We start from the raw sequence: 19823 nt of genomic DNA, 5'->3' as shown, positions 1-19823 counted from the left end.
GCCTTTTGGGACATTTTGGCTACTTTGGACAAGAATGACGCCACCTAATTTATTTATGTCAAAACAACGACACTTCACATTTTTTGGGTTATTTTTGCAAAAGTAGTTGGACCCGATGAGGGTTGCCTACTTATCCCACATCCGGTGAGAATCAAACTTGTGTAGTTCGACCATTTTTGACGCAACAAAAAACACAAACTTTTGAAACAACTTTTTTCTCCTTTTTTTTGGAAAATTTCGGCAGAGTTCCGGGTATTTGGATACCAGGTTTTCCACAGGCGGGTAATTCCCTCTCTCTCCTCAATTTGGTTTTCCTCAATTTTTTCCTTATTCTAGAAACCGGTCAACATACAATCCGAATCAAATAAATGCACAAGTAGCAAGTAAAATGCATCAGGATGATCTTTTGATTCCAGGTGCACCTGTCCTAAACGGACCCAACCCCTGTGTTGAGTCCCCAAAGTCAAAATGCACATGATGCAAACAAGCATTCCTAATAGGGATCCGGCATGAGACTATGTTATACTAGATTTGAAAACCTGGGTTTATTTGTTCTAGACCTGGTTTACCCGAGCGGACAACTAGAGCTGGGGGGAGGCAGCGTACCGGGAATATAGAAGCTTCACCGGCTTTGCAACTTGTCCGAACCTCGTTCTAAAATTGGAATATGACTCTAACAGTAGAGAACTCACATGAAGTGCACCCTTCCCAAATGATTTAGAAGGCTCAGAGAGAAGAAGGGTTTCGTAATAATTTATATACTATTCACCAATATCAAAGCAGTAAAAACATCATTTAGCACATTAGGCTCCAAACATGTAAAAAATCAGATAATAAATAAAGCCAAATATAACAATTATCTTAAGCTCGAATTCTCGAACCCAGAACCAGAGATTCTGGGTTCTTGTCCCCGCAGAGTCGCCACAGCTGTCACACCTCCTTTTTACCTACCTCGGGAAGGGTATAAGGGAGTTTTTCCATTTTAAGTGACAATCAAAACGAGATTAATTATTTATTCAGAGTCACCATTTGGGATAATTTATGGTATCCCCAATCACCGGTTCAAATCCCGAATCAAGGAAAGATTGACTCTATTTTATAGTCCGCGAACACAAAAATCCGGGTAAGGAATTCTGTTAACCCGGGAGAAGGTGTTAGGCATTCCCGGATTCCGCAGTTCTAGCACGGTCGCTCAACTGTTATTATTGACCTAATTATATGATTTTTACACGTTTTAAACCTATTGTGCATTTTAACTTTTTAGCCGCTTTTAATATTTCGGGAAAAGTTCAAGGTTATTTAAAATACATCATAAGCCACGCTACATGAAATGCACTCATGGTTCATGATACGTTCTATTTAACCTTGTTGGAAATTAGAATCGGGTCACATGAAATGTACATACGAATTTGGAAATTTTTCATCACAACCACGTCCCGGGAACCGTACCCGTAGTTGTAATAATTTAATTACGTGCCTAAACCAAACCACGGTGTTCATAATTATTATCCTAAGTTAATTTTGAGGTTGTTTGTAAGATGGGATTTATGGAAGAGATCATTTATGGAGGAAACACATTGTGCCTAAAGAATTATCCACATATTGAACAAGAAGCATTGAACTAAATTGGTCAGTCATGTACTTGCCAACCAAAATTCCAAATTCAATCTTTTAAGGCTTAAATCAGATTGCCCCTTCACTACCTTTGTCATCAAGCTTTAATCACATTCAAACTTGTTATAGTCCAAACAAGAAATATTCAAATACTAGCTCCGCCTCTGTATACAAATTGCCTTCAATTACTACATGTCAAGAGCATATAATCAAAATGCTATTATGCATACAAAGCAATGCCAAGATTCAACAACTATGAACTATTCAAGAAATGTTCCAATCAACTACTAAGCAGAAGGCAACAAGTTTTTTTTTCTAAGTCCGTTAGCAGCACTATCAAATCCCAAAAAGAAGATGACTTTAATTCAAGATTCACTTTTATGTCCAATCAGTCACACACTGGCCTTTGTTCGGAAATTTCCCTGTTTAATGACTAACACTACTAACTCATAAACACAGTAATTGAATTTTACAGTGTTCATTTACCAAATTTAGAGATAGCTTCAATCAATATATTCATGGAAAATCAAGCAGAATACGGAGAATCATCCAACTAACCTTGAAATGATATTTCAATTAATTTGTTGAAGGTTGAGGTTACAAATAGATTTCCGGCATCAAACTTCAATCCGGAAAAACACTAATGTCGAATCTAAATCAGAACTGCAAATTAGGCTACCACGAACAGACCTCGACCGACGACGACCTCAAAATCAGCCAAACTCCATCAGTAGTGAGAATCGAACACCACCGGATAAATCGAAAGGTATGACCCCGAGTGGAAAGCGATGTCGCAAAGAAGTCGAAACAAAACAAACCCCTCAAACGAATACCATCATTTAGGAATCAAAATTCAAACTGAAAGTGAAGAACATAATTTTTGTTTTTTTGTTTTTCTCTCTCTCTTTTTAAAATTTAAACGCAGAATTGAAGCGTATCAATAGAAATCCATTTTTGTATGTATTTTTGCTTTCTAAAATCTTAATGAAAACAGAAAATTCATAGAAGAAAGCTCAGTAAAAGAAAATCATTGTTCTCGAACCTAGCTCTTTCTTCTTTCCCAAATTTCTGTGGAAATAAACACTAAAGAACTTTGTCTCCTCACTCGGTCAGTTCTTCTCGTGTGTTCAGCAACTATAAACGAGATGGGGGGGGGAGTGTCGTTGTTGATTTGGTGGTGAAGGGAGGAGCTAGCGAAGATGAGGCGGGACTGGGTTATCGCGGCTGAAGATTTGGGTTGTGAAGAAGAAGCCTAGAGTTCAGGGGTCGTTTAGGTTGCTGCTGAGTGTTGTTTTGGTTAGGTTGAAACCATGGCAGAAGGATGCTTCTTCTCCTTGAAGATGATCGATCGAGGGGGTGGGGTTCTATTGTGTTATCGGCGCAACCTTTATTTTTGTGTGTATAGGTCTTGTGTATTTTCAGCTCTTTTTAGGTCTAGCTCCTTAGGCGTGTTTTTAGCTGATTGTAGGTGTTAGGTCTAGCTTCCTTTTATAGGTTTAGGATTTTAGAGTTATATTTAGGTTAAGGGGTATGGGCCTAGAAATTATGGGCTAGGTCCAAAAACTAGGCCTAAGAATGGGTCGCTCGAGCCCAAATTTTATTCTTTCCCCGCGAACGAGACTAAAAATACGATCTCATTTATTAATTAATCCTACTTAAATAAAATAACCATTAAAATAAGACTGGCCATTAAAACAAAATTATTTTTGATATTTTTCAAGATTAAAAATGACTACCAAACATTAATGAACCTGTTTTTTGTAATTTTCATTTTTTTGTAATAAAATAAAGTAAAAGAGTAAAAATGAGTTGAAATAGCTATATTAGGCCTAAATTAAATATTTACATGCTAAAATATGTAAAATCTCGGGGAGGGTCAAAAATCGTATATCTACACTATAGTGCATTCAATGGCCTCGAAGCTTGAAGATCCCGGTGCTTTCACCATTCCTTGCACAATTGGGAGTGTAGACTTTGCTAAGGCTCTATGTGATTTGGGGGCTAGTATCAATTTGATTCCCTACTCAGTTTTCAAGACTTTGGGTATTGGGCAACCGAGGCCGACTTCCATGATATTGCAAATGGCGGATAGAACAATGAAGAGACCATTGGGTATTATTGATGATGTCCTTGTCCGGGTGGACAATTTTATCTTGCCAGCTAATTTTGTGATCTTGGAATATGAGGTGGATTATGAAGTTTCAATCATATTGGGGAGACCTTTCCTTGCTTCGGGGAAGGCCTTAGTTGATGTGGAAGCAGGGGAACTCACCTTTCGGGTGGGTGATGAAAAGGTGGTCTTTCATGTGTGCAAGTTAATGAAGAAGCCAAACAGTACCGAGGTGTGCTCTTTTGTGGACCTTGTCACAACAGTGATAGTTGAAGATACTAGTGCAATGATCAACGCGGAGGACCCTCTTGAGGCCGTATTGTTGAATCTTGATGTCAATGAAGATGCAAGCCGGGTGGAGTGTGTGAATGCTTTACATGGAATGGGCTCGTACTCTTATAAGCCTAGAAAACTCTCTTTGGATCTTGAGAATAGGAAGACTCCACCAACAAAGCCTTCAATTGAGGAACCTCTAGTGTTGGAGTTTAAGCCGTTGCCTCCACACCTCAGGTATGAGTTTTTAGGCCCAAGTTCTACTTTGCCAGTTATTCTTTCCTCTTGTCTTACTAACATGCAGGTTGATGCCACATTGGCGGTGCTTCAAAAGCGGAAAAAGGCAATTGGATAGACTTTAGCTGATATTTGGGGGATAAGCCCCGCATTCTGTATGCACAAGATTATTCTAGAAGATGATGCAAAGCCCTCCTTGGAGCATCAAAGAAGGTTGAACGAAGTAATGCAAGAAGTTGTGAAAAAGGAGGTGATAAAGTGGTTGGATGCCGGAGTTGTATACCCCATCTCTGATAGCTCTTGGACTTCGCCGGTGCAATGTGTACCAAAGAAGGGTGGCATGACCGTGGTTGCAAATTCACAAAATGAGTTGATTCCTACCAGACCCGTCACCGGTTGGAGGGTATGCATGGACTACCGCAAGCTGAATAAAGTGACTCGCAAGGATCACTTTCCATTGCATTTTCTTGATCAGATGTTAGACCGACTTGCTGGGTGTGCCTTCTACTATTTTTTGGATGGGTATTCTGGATACAACCAAATCTTGATTGCTCCGGAAGATCATGAGAAGACCATATTCACTTGCCCATATGGCACCTTTGCCTTTTCTCGGATGCCTTTTGGGTTGTGTAATGCACCGACTACATTTCAGTGGTGTATGATGGTCATTTTCACCGATATGGTGGAAGATATTTTGGAGGTGTTCATGGACAACTTCAGTGTTGTAGATGATTCATTTGGTGAGTGTTTGAAAAATCTTGATAGAGTTTTGGCCCGTTATGAAGAAACTAATCTTGTTCTCAATTGGGAGAAATGCCACTTTATGGTGGAATAGGGCATAGTTCTTGGGCATAAAATTTCAAAGCATGGTATTGAGGTAGACAAAGCAAAAATAGACGTGATTTCAAGGCTCCCTCCCACTACCTCTATCAAGGGAGTTAGAAGTTTTCTTGGGTATGCGGGGTTCTACCGGAGATTCATTAAAGACTTTTCGAAGGTAGTGTATCCCCTATGCAAGTTATTGGAAAAAGATGCCAAGTTTGTGTTCGATGATAAATGTATGCAAGTCTTTGAACTTCTCAAGCCTAAATTGACCACCACTCATATCATTACCGCACCTAATTAGATCTTACCCTTTGAGCTCATGTGTGATGCGAGCGATGTTGCGGTTGGGGCTATTTTGGGTCAAAGAGTGAACAAAATGTTTCATCCGGTGTACTATGAGAGCAAGACAATGAATGACGCTCAAGTGAACTACACGGTGACCGAGAAAGAACTTTTGGCTATTGTGTTCGTGATGGAAAAATTCCGGCCGTATCTCATGGGTGCCAAGGTCATAATTCATACCGATCATGCCGCACTCCGGTACTTGATGACGAAGAAGGATTCCAAATCTAGACTGATGCGATGAGTCTTGTTACTTCAAGAGTTTGATTTGGAGATTGTGGACCGGAAGGGTAGTGAAAACCAAGTGGCGGATCACTTGTCCCGCTTGAAGGAGGAGGGGAGGCCTCGTGATGGCCTAGAGATCAATGATTCATTTCCCGATGAACAACTCCTTTCGATGTCAGTGAATGGTATGCCATGGTTTGCGGACATTGCTAATTTCCTTGTGACTGGTATAATCCCATGTAAGCTCTCTTCTAACCAAAGGAAGAAGCTCAAACGGGATAGTTTGGATTTTTATTGGGATGAGCCGTACTTGTTCAAGATTTTCATAGATGGTGTGATCCGAAGGTGTGTCCCGGAGGAGGAACAATTGAGTATCTTAGAGGCTTGACATTCCTCACTCTATGGTGGTCATCACGGTAGGGTGAGGACCGCCTCGAAAGTTCTTAGTTGTGGGTTTTATTGGCCAACGTTATTCAAAGATGCGGGTGATTTTGTGAAGAGATGTGACGAATGCCAAAGAGCTGGTGGAATTTCGAAGAAAGATGAGATGCCTCTCAATACCATTCTTGAAGTGGATATCTTTGATGTATGGGGCATTGATTTCATGGGCCCATTTGTTAGCCCATAGGGAGTTTCTGTATCCTCTTTCCTTTATTTTTGGTTCTTATTTTGCTTAGTTAGCATTAAGGACAATGCCAACTTTCATTTGAGGGGGTAGGCCCTACTTTGATTGATTTGGATGACTGTATATATTTGACAGATTTTATGATTTCTTTCTTCTTCTTTTTTTATCTTTGGTATGTATATAACTTCAGTATTTCATTATATTTTTCATACTTTTTATGTTGGATCTGTATATAGAAGTATGTTCCATTGTATATATTCATCTCCCCTATTGTATATTCGATTAAATACCCGCTTGTACATATTCATTCTACTTTCCACCTTTTTCCTTGCTTAGCTTCTTATTTGTGTTTGTAGCTTTTTGTTTTGAACTTTTGCAATAAGTCTTTGGTTTTCTTAATGCCACGGTTCTTTCCAAAGGTAGAATTTGTGTGAACCGGTTGGCTCTTCCCAATAATGGATGGCGTGACAACCTTCTTAAGGGGTTGAGTCCGTTTTTCTTGTTGATTTTTAGTAGTTAGTGGTAAGGGTGCCTCAAGCAAAACTTCACTTGGGCCTAGCACATTTGCCTTTGATCTCATGGTCAAAAACAAATTGTTGCGTATAGGACGGTGAAAGTCGTGACCTTGAGACTCTTGTGTTGATCGATAATCATCAAGTGATTTTTCGGGACCATTGTGTGCTTAAATCTTATCTGAGGTTGTTGTGGGCCCCCGACTGTATGTCTTTAGCAATCCCATAGCTTGTGTGGTGAGAAATTGCATTGCAAGTCCAAGTCCTGCGCCATTGGTCTAGAACTTGCCCTGAATGTTTTTCTAGGAAAAATCCTAAGTGAAATTTGACTTGAGACATGATTATAGGCTCTCCTTGATCCAAATGATAGCTCGAACACTTTCATAGCCTACTAATGATAAAATCCCTAGTCAACCCTTTTGAGCCTTAGACTTTTTTCCTTCAAGAACCATGATACAAGCCTTTACCGTTCTAATTACCATCCCTTGGCACCCGATCTTTCCTTAGCACATGGCAAAAGTATAAGTTTAGGGGGGAGAGATGTGGATTGCAACAAAGTGGTAAAAAGGCACAAAATGAAGAAAAGGAAAGGCAATGAAAAAGAAAGAAAAGCAAAAAAGACAAAAAGAATGTTCAATGTAGAAATGAATAAAAAGAATTCAAGAAAAGCAAAGAATGAAAGGTGTGGAATGTTGAGAAAGGAGAAAAGATTTGAAATGAACAAGAAAGAGTGACAGTATGTCTCTCTAACCCCTTAGAAAGAAGTGAAATGACTTAAAAAGTCAAGTGAATGTGTGCCTAAATGAAGCAAAAGAAGTGCTTAAGGGAAGATGAAACCTACTTAGACCAAACATTTCCTACCCTGAACCATAAGCCTTCACTATGTCTCCACAAAAGCCCTATATGATCTTGAGTTTAATGAAGCTTACATTAGTAGTGACTCACATAAGGGGCAAGCATATGGTACTTGGAGCCGGACTTGTGACTTTTCCTTGAGAGAGATGAGTGTATTTCCATTAACCTCGTTCTGAGTGCCACTACCCTAAAAGTGAGGTTTGCTTAGGGAGAGTTGAGGATGTGTGAGTTTGGGTTTCACAATGACCAAAGTAATAGAAAGATTTCTTTGATGTATTGAGTCAACTCTTGATGCTTTTGTGTCGCACTAAATCCATGGTGTTTAAAAGAGTGAATGTTGTTAATGATTCATTTGTATTGAGGGCAATTGTTAGTCCCAATTGATGCTAGATGAGGACACTTTAGGACAACTGAATTTTCTTGAATTTTCTCTTAAGGGGTGGGTCTTATTTTGTTTGCTTGAGGACAAACAAAAGCTTAAGTTTGGGGGAGTTGATAACTAGGGAATATGATGCATTTTACAATCCTTCTTGATTAAGTTTTGATTAGAAATGTGTATAAAATAGTCCCAAAGGCTCACAAGTTGTGCTTGATTGCAGGTTTGATCAACAAGGTGACAAGGTGTCAAAAACCAGCTCAAAAAGAAGTGAAACTTGCACAAGTACCAAGACAAGAAAAAGCTCAATCAAAATAGGGCCAGTGTGGCCGCCCACCATTATGTGCAGGCCGCAAAAGTGAAGTTCATAGAGGTTGCTTTTCAGGCCATAAGGTAATGCGGCCGCAAAGGGTTTTGTACGGTCTACATTGGGTTCACCGTGGCCGCACTCGATTTCATGCGGTCCGCAGAGCCAAGGTTCAGAGAGGTGGCATGTTGGAGGATGAAGCCCAATGCGGTCCACAGTCCATTTCATGCGGACTGCACTGGAAGCCACAACGGCCGCACTCGATTTTGTGCGGTCCGCATTGCCCAAGTTCAGAGATCAGAGTATTGGAGCCTAGAGCCTTAGTGCGGCCGCACTAGCCCCGCATGGGTATTTTTGTCTAGAATTTTCAGCTTAGTATAAATAACTTTTTCCCATTTTTAGGTCATCAGATAGTTTTATACTCAGAGCTGTGCTCGTGACTTCATTTCTTTTACCTATTTTGAGTAATTTTAGCTTAATTTCAATATTGAATCTTCAAGTTTAATTTAGCAATTAATTATTATGAGCTTTTCTTCATCTATTGCCTTGTTTTCTTCTCTAATTATGAGTAGCTAGACCCATAAACTAGGGTTGAGGCTCAACCCTAGTGTGGGTAATTGACGGTTCTTGTGTTTTAGGGATTGATTGACTATGAGTGTTTGATATTTGGACTAATTTCCTATTAATTGTTGAATTAGTGGTTGCAAACACTAGTTATTGTTTAGTTGTCTTTGGCTCTTCTTGAGAAAGAGAATCTAAGTCTCTGAAATTGGTCCAACAAGAAATTGGGGTATATTCAAGAGAATGATAGCCCCAATTAAAGGGTTAAACCTAGAGATAGTAATACCCGACTTGAACCTCAATTGCTTGAACAAATTTGCATACCCAATTGAACTTGAGAAAGTCAATTAGGGCAAAATCACTTGAACCACCGAGAGGTGTAGAGTGAGTAGAATCGTGCAATGGTTATATCATACTCCCCAAATATGACAATCTAGCCTTAGAGTCAAGAATTCGTTAATTAACCACCTAGGAGAAAGTCATTACCCTAGTGCCTTTTATCTATTTGATCAATTCCCAATAGTCTAATCTTAGAATTATTTAGCATAATTTAGCATCGTAATATTATACAATTAGAAGTAACATCAAAACCCAAAATGTTTAGAAATGTAATTTAGAACAAATACACAACTCCACTTTAGATAGACACTCAACTCCAATATCTAGCTCCCTGTGGAAATCGATCCCGACCTCATCGGGTAAAAGCTGCTTCGACCTCTCTCACTACTCATTAGTAGTGCAGGGTTGGCCTCAATCACATCCCGACAAGAATTTCATTGATCCCATTCCAGTGAAAATCCATAATCAGCCAGCTTACTGTGCCCATGTCGAAGAGGAAGCAGACCAAAGGCCATGGTTTTATGATATCAAGGAATATTTGGCAAAAGGAGAGTACCCGGAGCTTGCGAATCCTACTCAGAAGCGCACACTTCGGAGATTGTTCAACAATTTCTTTCATAGCGGAGGAATCTTGTATAAGAGGACTCCCGATTTAGGATTATTAAGATGTGTCGACGTAAATGAAGCATCCAGGCTACTAGAGGAAATTCTTGTTGGGACCTGCGGTCCATATATGAGCGGTTTTGTCTTAGCAAAGAAGATACTTCGGGCTAGTTACTTTTAGATGACTATGGAAACAGACTGTATCCAGTATGTCCGGAAATGCCACCGTTGTTAGATACATGCCGACATGATAAAGATACCTCCAAGCGTGCTTAACACAACAAGCTCACCGTGGCCATTCGCCACTTGGGGGATGGATGTTATTAGACCAATAGAGCCTGCTGCTTCCAACGGACATAGGTTTATTCTAGTAGCCATCGACTATTTCACCAAATGGGTCGAAGCAGCATCTTGCAAAGGGGTGACTAAGAAAGTCGTGACACACTTTATCCGCGACCGCATTGTTTGTCGATTCGGAATTCCAGAGTCAATCATTACTGATAATGGCTCCAACCTCAACAACAACTTGATGAAAGCTATGTTCAAAACCTTCAAGATCAAACACAAAAATTCCACAGCCTATAGACCTTAGATGAATGGAGCTGTAGAAGCTGCCAACAAGAATATCAAGAAGATATTGAGGAAAATGATAGAGAAGCACATTCAGTGGCACGAGAAGTTATCATTTGCTCTACTGGGGTATCACACCACAGTCCGCACATCAATCGAGGAAACCCCCTATATGCTGGTTTATGGTACAGAGGCTGTCATTCCTGGTGAGGTGGAAATTCCTTCCCTAAGGATCATACAAAAAGCTGAGCTCGACGACACAGAGTGGGTAAAAAGTCATTATGAGCAACTAGACCTTATAAATGGAAAAAGAATGAATGCAGTCTCGCATAGTCAACTCTATCATAATAGAATATCCAAAGCCTTCAGCAAAAGAGTCAAGCCAAGACAGTACACACCGGGGCAGCTGGTGTTGAAGAAAATTTTTCCATATCAAGATGAAGCTAAAGGGAAGTTCTCTCCCAACTGGCAGGGTCCGTACATGGTTCACCGGGTTTTGACAGGAGGAGCCCTTATACTAGCAGAAATGGACAGAGAAGTCTGGCCAAAGCCAATCAATTCAGATGCTGTTAAGCGTTACTATATGTAATCTTTATGCTTTCCTTATATGATGTAAATTGAACTACGCCTAACTTGATTCCCGTTTAAGAGGGGATACGTAGGCAGCCCTATGGTTTCGGTCACAATTCAATAAAAATTTCATTTCCCCCCGCAATTGGAAATTGGGGCAAACTTTTGAGGAGGACCCTCATAATTCCGAAGTAATTTCAGCCAATCTCCACACGAGCAGCAGTCAGAAATGTCAACCCATCAAACTGGGGCAAAATTTTGAGGAAAATCCTCAAAATTCCGTAGCGGGAGAGGTTGCAATGTCCCGAGCTACGTCACAGTCATCAATTCATCTAAAAGCTATTTTTAATTTATGTCATACTTTTACAAAATCATATCAGGGTTGCTCTGATGGTAAGAAACCTCCACTTCCAACCAAGAGGTTGTGAGTTCGAGTCTCCCCAAGAGCAAGGTGGGAAGTTCTTGGAGGGAAGGATGCTAGGAGTCTATTTGGAAACAACCTCTCTATCCCAGGGTAGGGGTAAGGTCTACGTACACACTACCCTCCCAGACCCCACTAAGTGGGATTATACTAGGTTGTTATTGATGTTTTACAAAATCATGCATGATTATTATTGAAACTGCTTTGTTTAGCAACACTACCCCAATGATACAAATGGTATCACCAGATCAAAGCCGAACGAGTCAAGCAAAGCCAGTGGGGATACAAACTAACCTTCCTCCTTGCAAAACTCACAATTTTTCTTTAGATGCAGGCACTAGGATTGCGAAATCATTAAACATATTGTACGCCCATGGAACAAACATTGTTCAAGAATACGACTCTCCGAACCGTTGCACTTGCCAACATTTGCTATCAGTGTACACCAGTGATGTCCCGTATGTCATAATGCTCCCAGTAATCACAACGCCGCAATCTGCTATCAGCTAAGAAAACTCTATTGTTATTTGTTATTTTATTTATTGCATAAGGCTACTATTCTGCCTTCTGAGACTAAATGTTGTCTCCATCTGCATGGCATAAGGCTACCATCCTGCCTTCCGACTTGCATAAGGCTACCATTCTGCCTTCCGAGACTAAATGTTGTCTCCATTTACATCTGCATGGCATAAGACTACCATTCTGCCTTTTGACTTGCATAAGGCTACCATTCTGCCTTCTGAGTCTAAACGTTGTCTCCATCTACATCTACATGGCATAAGGCTACCATTCTGCCTTTCGACTTGCATAAGGCTACCATTTTGCCTTCCGAGGTTAAGCTTTACCTCCATCTACTTTTGCATTGCATAAGGCTACCATTCTGCCTTCCAATCTGCATAAGGCTACTATTCTGCCTTCCGATTTGCATAAGGCTACCATTCTGCCTTCCGAGGTTAAGCTCTACCTCCATCTGCATTCGCATCTTTGCATAAGGCTATCATTTTGCCTTCCAAGGCTAAGCTCTACCTCCAATTTTCTTTGAAACTAAGCGCTATCCCAAGCACTATTTATCTCGCTTCTCTTACGGGCTAAGCTCTGCCCTTCAATTCGCAAGACTAAGCTCTGTCTTGTCCGCACCATACTACTGCATTCTCCATGGGCTAAAATATCGCCAACTCATCCAAATGCGTCATCGCTCGGAGGCACCATCTTCATAGCTCGAGAACACCATGTCATGGCCCGAGGATCTCTTTCAATCTTTTGCATATCATTATTCAAAAGCGTCATGTTTCGGAGGCACCATCCTCATAGCCCGAGAACATCATTTCATGTCCTGCGAATCCTTTATCATATGCTTCATGTCCCAGGACATCATGGTCTGAGGACGCCATTCCTAACCATCCAAAGACAATATTCATGGTCCGACGAGAATTTGCATCATGTTTAAATTTATGCACAATATACACTTGTATTGCTTCTATTTGCAGGTAAGCTGGCGAGCAATGACTATCCCACCAGGATATATCCCACTCTAGTTCCCTCAATCATAACAAACCTAACCATTCCCGTAAACCGTCCACTCACCCATCCCTAGATATTGCATCCGTTCTTGAAATATCTTCATCGGTATACTCCGCAGGTGAATCCGGAACTACATACGACCTGATTCTTGTGAAACCAGAGATATGTAGGCAGCTCAGAAGCCAGGGTGCGGCCTAACCACTTCAAACCATTTCGCTCGGTCAAAATTGGCCATAATTTCTTTACCCGAAAACTCTTTCATTCTTTCCAGGTAAAGAGGGGCAGCTGTTGATATCCAATTTTTTCCTATATATTTTCAATATGGAAAATACCTTCAAAATAACATATATATGCATATATAAGCATGTCCAAGGTTTTTATTATTTTTTTCATAATTTTAAGGTTTAAATTGATTTATTTTCTCCCCTTTTATCCATAAAATCCCCAATAATTATTTCTAACATTATTGTTTTAATAATTCATCTATTGAATTTCTATATTTATGCCAATATATGGCTAAGTTAATTTTTATATATTTTTATAATTATATTTAATGTTTTTAAAGCTAAATTGCACATTATTGCAATATTAGCACTTTTAAGAATTAATTATGTTTTATATGCATAAAATTGGATCCTATATTTTTAAATTTCTAATTATATATTATAAATAATTTTAGAATTTTAAATTATTTTTTCAAAAATTATCTACTATTTTTTTATAAATTAAATAGGGAAAAACTGGCCATTTAAATTAGGGGTGTGCATAAAATCCAAAAAACCGAATTCCGAACCGAACCGAATTAATTTGGTATTTCGGTTTCGGTTTGTTTGGTATTCCGGTCTAATTCGGTATTGCAATTTTGGTATTTCGATATTTCGGTACGGTCCTCGGTATTAGATATTTGAAATTTTGGTATACCGAAATACCGAAATACCGATTTTTTTAAAGACATTTTTCTAATTTTCTTATTGACCCAGTGTACTCCCCAGCCCAACGCCCAAGCCCCAACGGCCCAGTCCACCCTGTTTAAAGCTCATTTTTCATCATTCATTAGGTTAGGGCGTTAGGCTATTAGACAGAGCAGCAAACGAAGAGTCGAAGACGCTCCATTCCTCAATTCCTCAGTCCGATTAGGCGATTTCCGTTTTTTCGAGCTCCGATTAGGTGATCCTCACTCCTCAGTCCTCACAAATTCTGGGCAAACGAAGACGCTGCTGTTGCGAACTTGCGATAGTTTCAATTTTCAAAGGTATGTTTCTACTTTCTAGCGATTTCTACTTTCTAGCGAACTTGCGATTTCTCATATACACTCAATTACTATGGTTGATTCTTGTTTCTACCACTGATGGTCTTCAATCAGTTGAAGGAAGATGAATAGAAAATTCTCCGTTGTGTAAAAGTCACAAGGTCCCACACTCCATTTTGGCAAAACAATAAAAGAAACTCTACAAACTTCATTTTTCTTAAAAACATTCTTGTTTAGTCTTGTTAATCTTATTGTTGCTGACTTGCTATTGATGTTTTTTCTTTTTTTTAATCCAAAAGGGTATATCATGGATTTATTTTCTTGTTTTTTTATTTCCATTTTGTTTCATTTTTGGTGCTTTGATTCAGTTCAAGGACAAAACACATCCTCCTCAAGTTGCACTAAAGAATTTCAGTGTGGAAACTTAGGAAATTAGTTGTTGTTCCATTTGATCTTCATCTTTATAGGTAATGTAAGGATATTACAGTACACTGATGTAAAAATCAGCATAGGACTTAAAATTCTATGGAATGGTTGGATGCAAATTCTTGTTTGGATGGTTTTTCTGATAGGAAAGTGAATCCTTTTGTGAAAACTAAGATTAGTGGTACTATATCTTATGTTACTAATGTGCAAAACATGAGTCTGTAAGTGATTCTTAATTTGTTGATTGTTAATTTATGTTTATATTTGTTTAGTTTTGTATAGATGGCAGAATCAAGTAGAGTAAGTGATGTTGGTTCAAGTGAAAGTTTACCTATTACGGTAGATAGTAACACCAATACCATTGATACTCAGGATTCCAAGAAAAGGAAAGCCATGCAACCTAGGTCTGACGTTTGGAACCATTTTGATAAATTTGAGGTTAATGGGGTTGGGAAAGCACGGTGTCGATATTGTAAACAAGCTTATGCTGCTAATTCATCTAAGAATGGAACAACAGGATTGAAGAATCATTTGCTTAGATGCAAAGAATACCCACTTAACATTGCTAAAGATAATAGTCAAACATTGCTAAATTTTCAATCTTGCCAAAATAATGAAGGATCAATTTGGAAATTTGATAAAAAAGTGGTTAGGAGGGCCTTAATTGAGATGATAGTTATTGATGAACTACCATTTAGCTTTGTAGAAAATGAAGGCTTTATGAAGTTTATGAGAAAAACTCAACCACTATTTTGTCTTCCTTCTCGTAGAACAATAACAAGGGATTGTTATGAAGTTTACGGTGAATTGAATCAAAATCTAAGAAGTTCTTTTAGAGAAGCACAACCAAAAATTTGCCTCACAACAGACACATGGACTTCATTACAAAGAATAAATTATATGTGTTTGACAGCCCACTTCATTGACAGGGATTGGAAGTTGCATAAAAGAATACTAAATTTTTGCCCTATCACTAGTCATAAGGGTGAAGAGATGGCTAAATCTATTAGGGATTGTTTGCTTGAATGGAAATTAGACAAGATTTTCACTATCACCGTGGACAATGCTTCTTCAAATGATGTTACACTCAAAGAATTGTCTAAATAATTAGATATGTGAAAAACTAATATGATGTGTGGTAAACATCTTCATGTGAGATGCATGGCTCATATACTAAATCTAATTGTGCAAGATGGTTTGAAAGAACTTGATGCTTCCGTGACACGTGTTAGAAATATTGTGAGGTATGTGAGATCTTCGCCTGCAAGGACCTTAAAGTTTAAATAGTGTTGTGCACATGTAAAGGTAGAATGTACCAAAACGTTGTGTTTGGATGTTCCTACTATGTGGAATTCCACATATTTGATGTTGGATATGGTACAACACTTTGAAAAGGCCTTTGACAAGTTGCATCTTTTTGGTGATGGATTTTCTGCTTATAAATGTTCTAGTCTTTGTGAAGATGGTAGTAGTGTAGGTCCTCTTGAATCTGATGATTGGGTGAATGTGAGGAATGTGATAGAGTTTCTTGCAAGATTTCATGAGCTAACTAAAAAGGTTTCAGGTTCATGTTATGTCACTTGTAATTCTCATTTTAAGGATGTATCTGAACTTTATTGTCATTTGAAAATGTGTTTAGTTAGTGAGGATGAGCATTTGAGAAAAATGGCTGAGCGAATGCAAGAAAAGTTCAAGAAGTATTGGGGTGAGCCTGAAAAGATGAATAAAATAATTTTTATTGCTTCCGTCTTGGATCCACGTAACAAATTTGAATATGTTGAGGGAGCACTTGAAGAACTTTTTGGGGAGGAAAAAGGGAAGAAAATAAATGCTGAGGTGTATGCTTATATGAATTCTTTGTTTGGAGAGTATCTAAAAAAGTATTCAACCGAATCTTGTCCTCAATCTCCATCTAGTTCTACTTTATCTAACAACACATCTAATACATCTAGTGGGAGTGTTATAAGTGCAACTTTAATAAGGACAAAGCTTCACTTGAAGAAACAAAAGGAAGACAATGGAAGTGGGGGTGATAAATCGGAGTTGGATAAATACATTAGTGAAGAACAAGAGCCTTTTAGTGAAGAATTTGATATCTTAAATTGGTGGAAAACACATGCTTCTAGATTTCCTATTCTTTCGGAGTTGGCTCGTGATGTGTTGGCCATTCCAATTTCTAGTGTGGCGTAGGAATGCGCGTTTAGCACCGGTGGCCGTATTCTTGATTAATTTAGGAGTTCATTGACTCCTAAATGTGTGCAAGCTCTTATTTGTGTTCAAGATTGGCTTAGAGAAGAGAAGAATCCTATTAGTGTTGAAGAAGACTTGAAGTATCTTGAGGAACTCGAGCTTGGTAAGCTTTAATATTTTGTGTGTATTTTAGTTCAAAATAATATATCATGCTTTTTCATTTGTATGACATATTTGGTCGAATTATCTTTAGATATGGAAAATAATGGAAGCACTACTATCATTGTTTGATGTATAGTTGCAACTTTCTTGAGTGGTAAGTTTAATACTCTATTTGTTTGGTGATACTTTTGTAGTTTTGTTTTATTATCATCAAAATATAATATTCTAACTTATGATTTATATTTTTTTTAGGTTCAAGTGCAATCATGACCCGTGCTTCTAAAGTACGCTCCGATATTTGGGAACACTTTGAGGTGAAAGAAGATAACGAAGAAGTTCGCAAAGTAGAGTGCAAGCATTGTGGTCAAGTCTATAATGTTAATCCAAAGAGGAACGAAACAATTGGTTTAAGGAAGCATATTAAGCGTTGTCTTGCGTGTCTTCCCGGAATCCGTATTTAATAATTAAGATTGTTTTTGTTGAGGGATGCCCTCTCTATTTTTGTTGCACTATGTTTAAGTGTTAAGACTGTTGCAGTTGGCCAGTTGCACTGTGTTTAAGTGTTAAGACTGTTTTTGTTGCACTGTGTTTAAGTGTTAAGTGTTAAGACTGTTTCACTGTTAAGTTAATTCTGCTACAGTTGCTGCATCTGTTAAGTGTTAATTTTGTTAAGACTGCTGCATTTGTTGCACCTTGATAATTTATTGTTTTTATTGTTAATTTTGTTAATTTGCTGCATCTGTTGGTTAAGACTGTTGCATCTGCATCTGTTAATTGGTAATGCAGCTAGTAGATGAGCTATTTAGGTGTTGCATCTATTGCATCTTTAAGCCTTTGAATTTTGAAAATTGAATTGTGCATACTGCACTGTTGCACAGAATTGTGCACTTGTTAAAATGGCCTGGTTTGGAAAGATTTAAATAATTGTGGACTTGAGTAGTAATGGCCATGGTTTTTTATTTATTTATAGATGGCTAGAAAAGGATATTATTAATGGCTTCTTTAGCCTTTTTAGCTTTTGCTTAGTTGCAGTTACATTAGAAAGTGACAGAACTATTACTAGTGTAAATTTACCAGCCTCAATTGGTTATGACACTGAAATGCAACATTCTGAATATGTCTTGGTTAAACCGAAACCGTACCGAAACAAAATAGGAAATACCGAACCCTACCGAAATAATTTGGTACGGTATTTGATATACACAATTGATAAACTGAATACCGAAATACCGAACCAAAATACCGAATGCCCACCCCTAATTTAAATTATAGCCAAATTGGATTTTAATTATGGCCAAATCGGACCCCAATTCCCAGCCAAATTTTACAATTAAAAAACTCGACCCACACCCTATTAACCCATACCCAAACCCGAAACCCAACTACCTCATTTAATCTCGACCGTTGATCTCCCAGATCAACGGTCCATGTAATTTCTTTCCTTTTTTAATCCAACGACTCCCCAAACCCTACTTCATTCTCTCATTTGCACCGCCCTTGAATCCCTTCCTCTCCAAATTCTCTCTGAGACCTAACCCTAACCCTAAAATGTTGTCACCAGCGTGAACCCCTCCTACGATGTTTCTATGTCTTCTCCGACCGGACCTGGTCTTCCACACGCCATGGCTCTTCGATTTCTTGGATCCTTGAGATTTTCTCAAGGGAACCCCAACTGGTTCCGGTTTGGAACTTTGTTTATTAGCCTGTCTCAGGCCATTTTTCGTTTGTGAGTAAGAACTTCTTCTTGTTTTATTACGAATCTATGGGTTCTTGACCTATTCTATCATCTCTGCTACTTTTCTGAAAACCCTAGCTTTAAATCCTCCAATCTTTTTAGATCTGTGATGGATCTATGTGTCTTTTAAGGTTCTCACCTGTTTTCCTCAAAAGATTTCTGATTTTAAACGATTTCCTCATTTTCCAGACTAGGGTTTCAAAATACTTTTGCAAAAATGATTTCTTTCTGATTTTTAGCAATTACTTTGTGATTTTTAGCATGCTCAAACATCACTTGAGTCTTTCCTTTTGCTCGATTCATTTTTGTTAAGAAACCCTAATACTCCTGGGTTCGATTTGAAGTTTGAGTCTGTTTGCAATGTATTTGCATGTCTCTCATGAACATTCTAGGTTTCATGTATGTTCTATATGCTCTTGTGCTTCCTGCTCTAATTTGTTCTTAGGGTTTCTCTGATTTTTGTTCAACACATTTTATTTATCATTTAATAGGTCCGACTATTTGTTTTATTAATTGTTCACATAATTTATATTGATTTTGTGTAATCTCCTTAGACCTGCGATATCTTCCCTGAATCTGTGATTTTGTGTATTTTCCTTGTAATCCTGTACTGATTTTTCGAATTGCTTCCTTACTTTTGTGATATTTTCCTTAGTTAGTGCTGATTCCCTGTGATTTTCAATCTCATTCGTGATTCTTTGAACTAACTTTCAGAATTAAAATTGTACTCTACCTTATTTATGTGCACAAATATGCTGTTAATTATTTAACGTGTATTTTTCTTACTTGAAAATATTCTGTACTTAGTCCTTATTACATGCTACATGCTTTTACTACTCCTACTTGATACAACTTGTACCCGTTTGAACTATGACTCCCTAATTGAAGTAAGTCTGGGTCTTTAATTGATTCTGATTTGTATTATTTCTATAATTGTGCTAAGTCAGTACTTATTACCTTATTTTCTTGCCTGTTCTCAGACTATAAATGCTCTACCCTCTCTTTAGCATAAGACACGAACAATTACACTGTTCTGAACTCTCTCTTACATACATACATACTCTCTTGTTTCTCTTGATGTTGACTTGATACTCAGTCGGCTGCAAGCCAAAACTGAGTGATTATATTGTTCTACCGCTCTACTACTCTACACACTATTGCTCTACTTTCTTTCA

Source organism: Nicotiana tabacum, chromosome 5 (assembly GCF_000715075.1).
Source record: "Nicotiana tabacum cultivar K326 chromosome 5, ASM71507v2, whole genome shotgun sequence".
In the NCBI taxonomy this organism is placed as follows: domain Eukaryota; kingdom Viridiplantae; phylum Streptophyta; class Magnoliopsida; order Solanales; family Solanaceae; genus Nicotiana; species Nicotiana tabacum.
The sequence above is the reverse complement of the archived record's forward strand: the minus strand, read 5'-3'. Positions refer to the sequence as shown.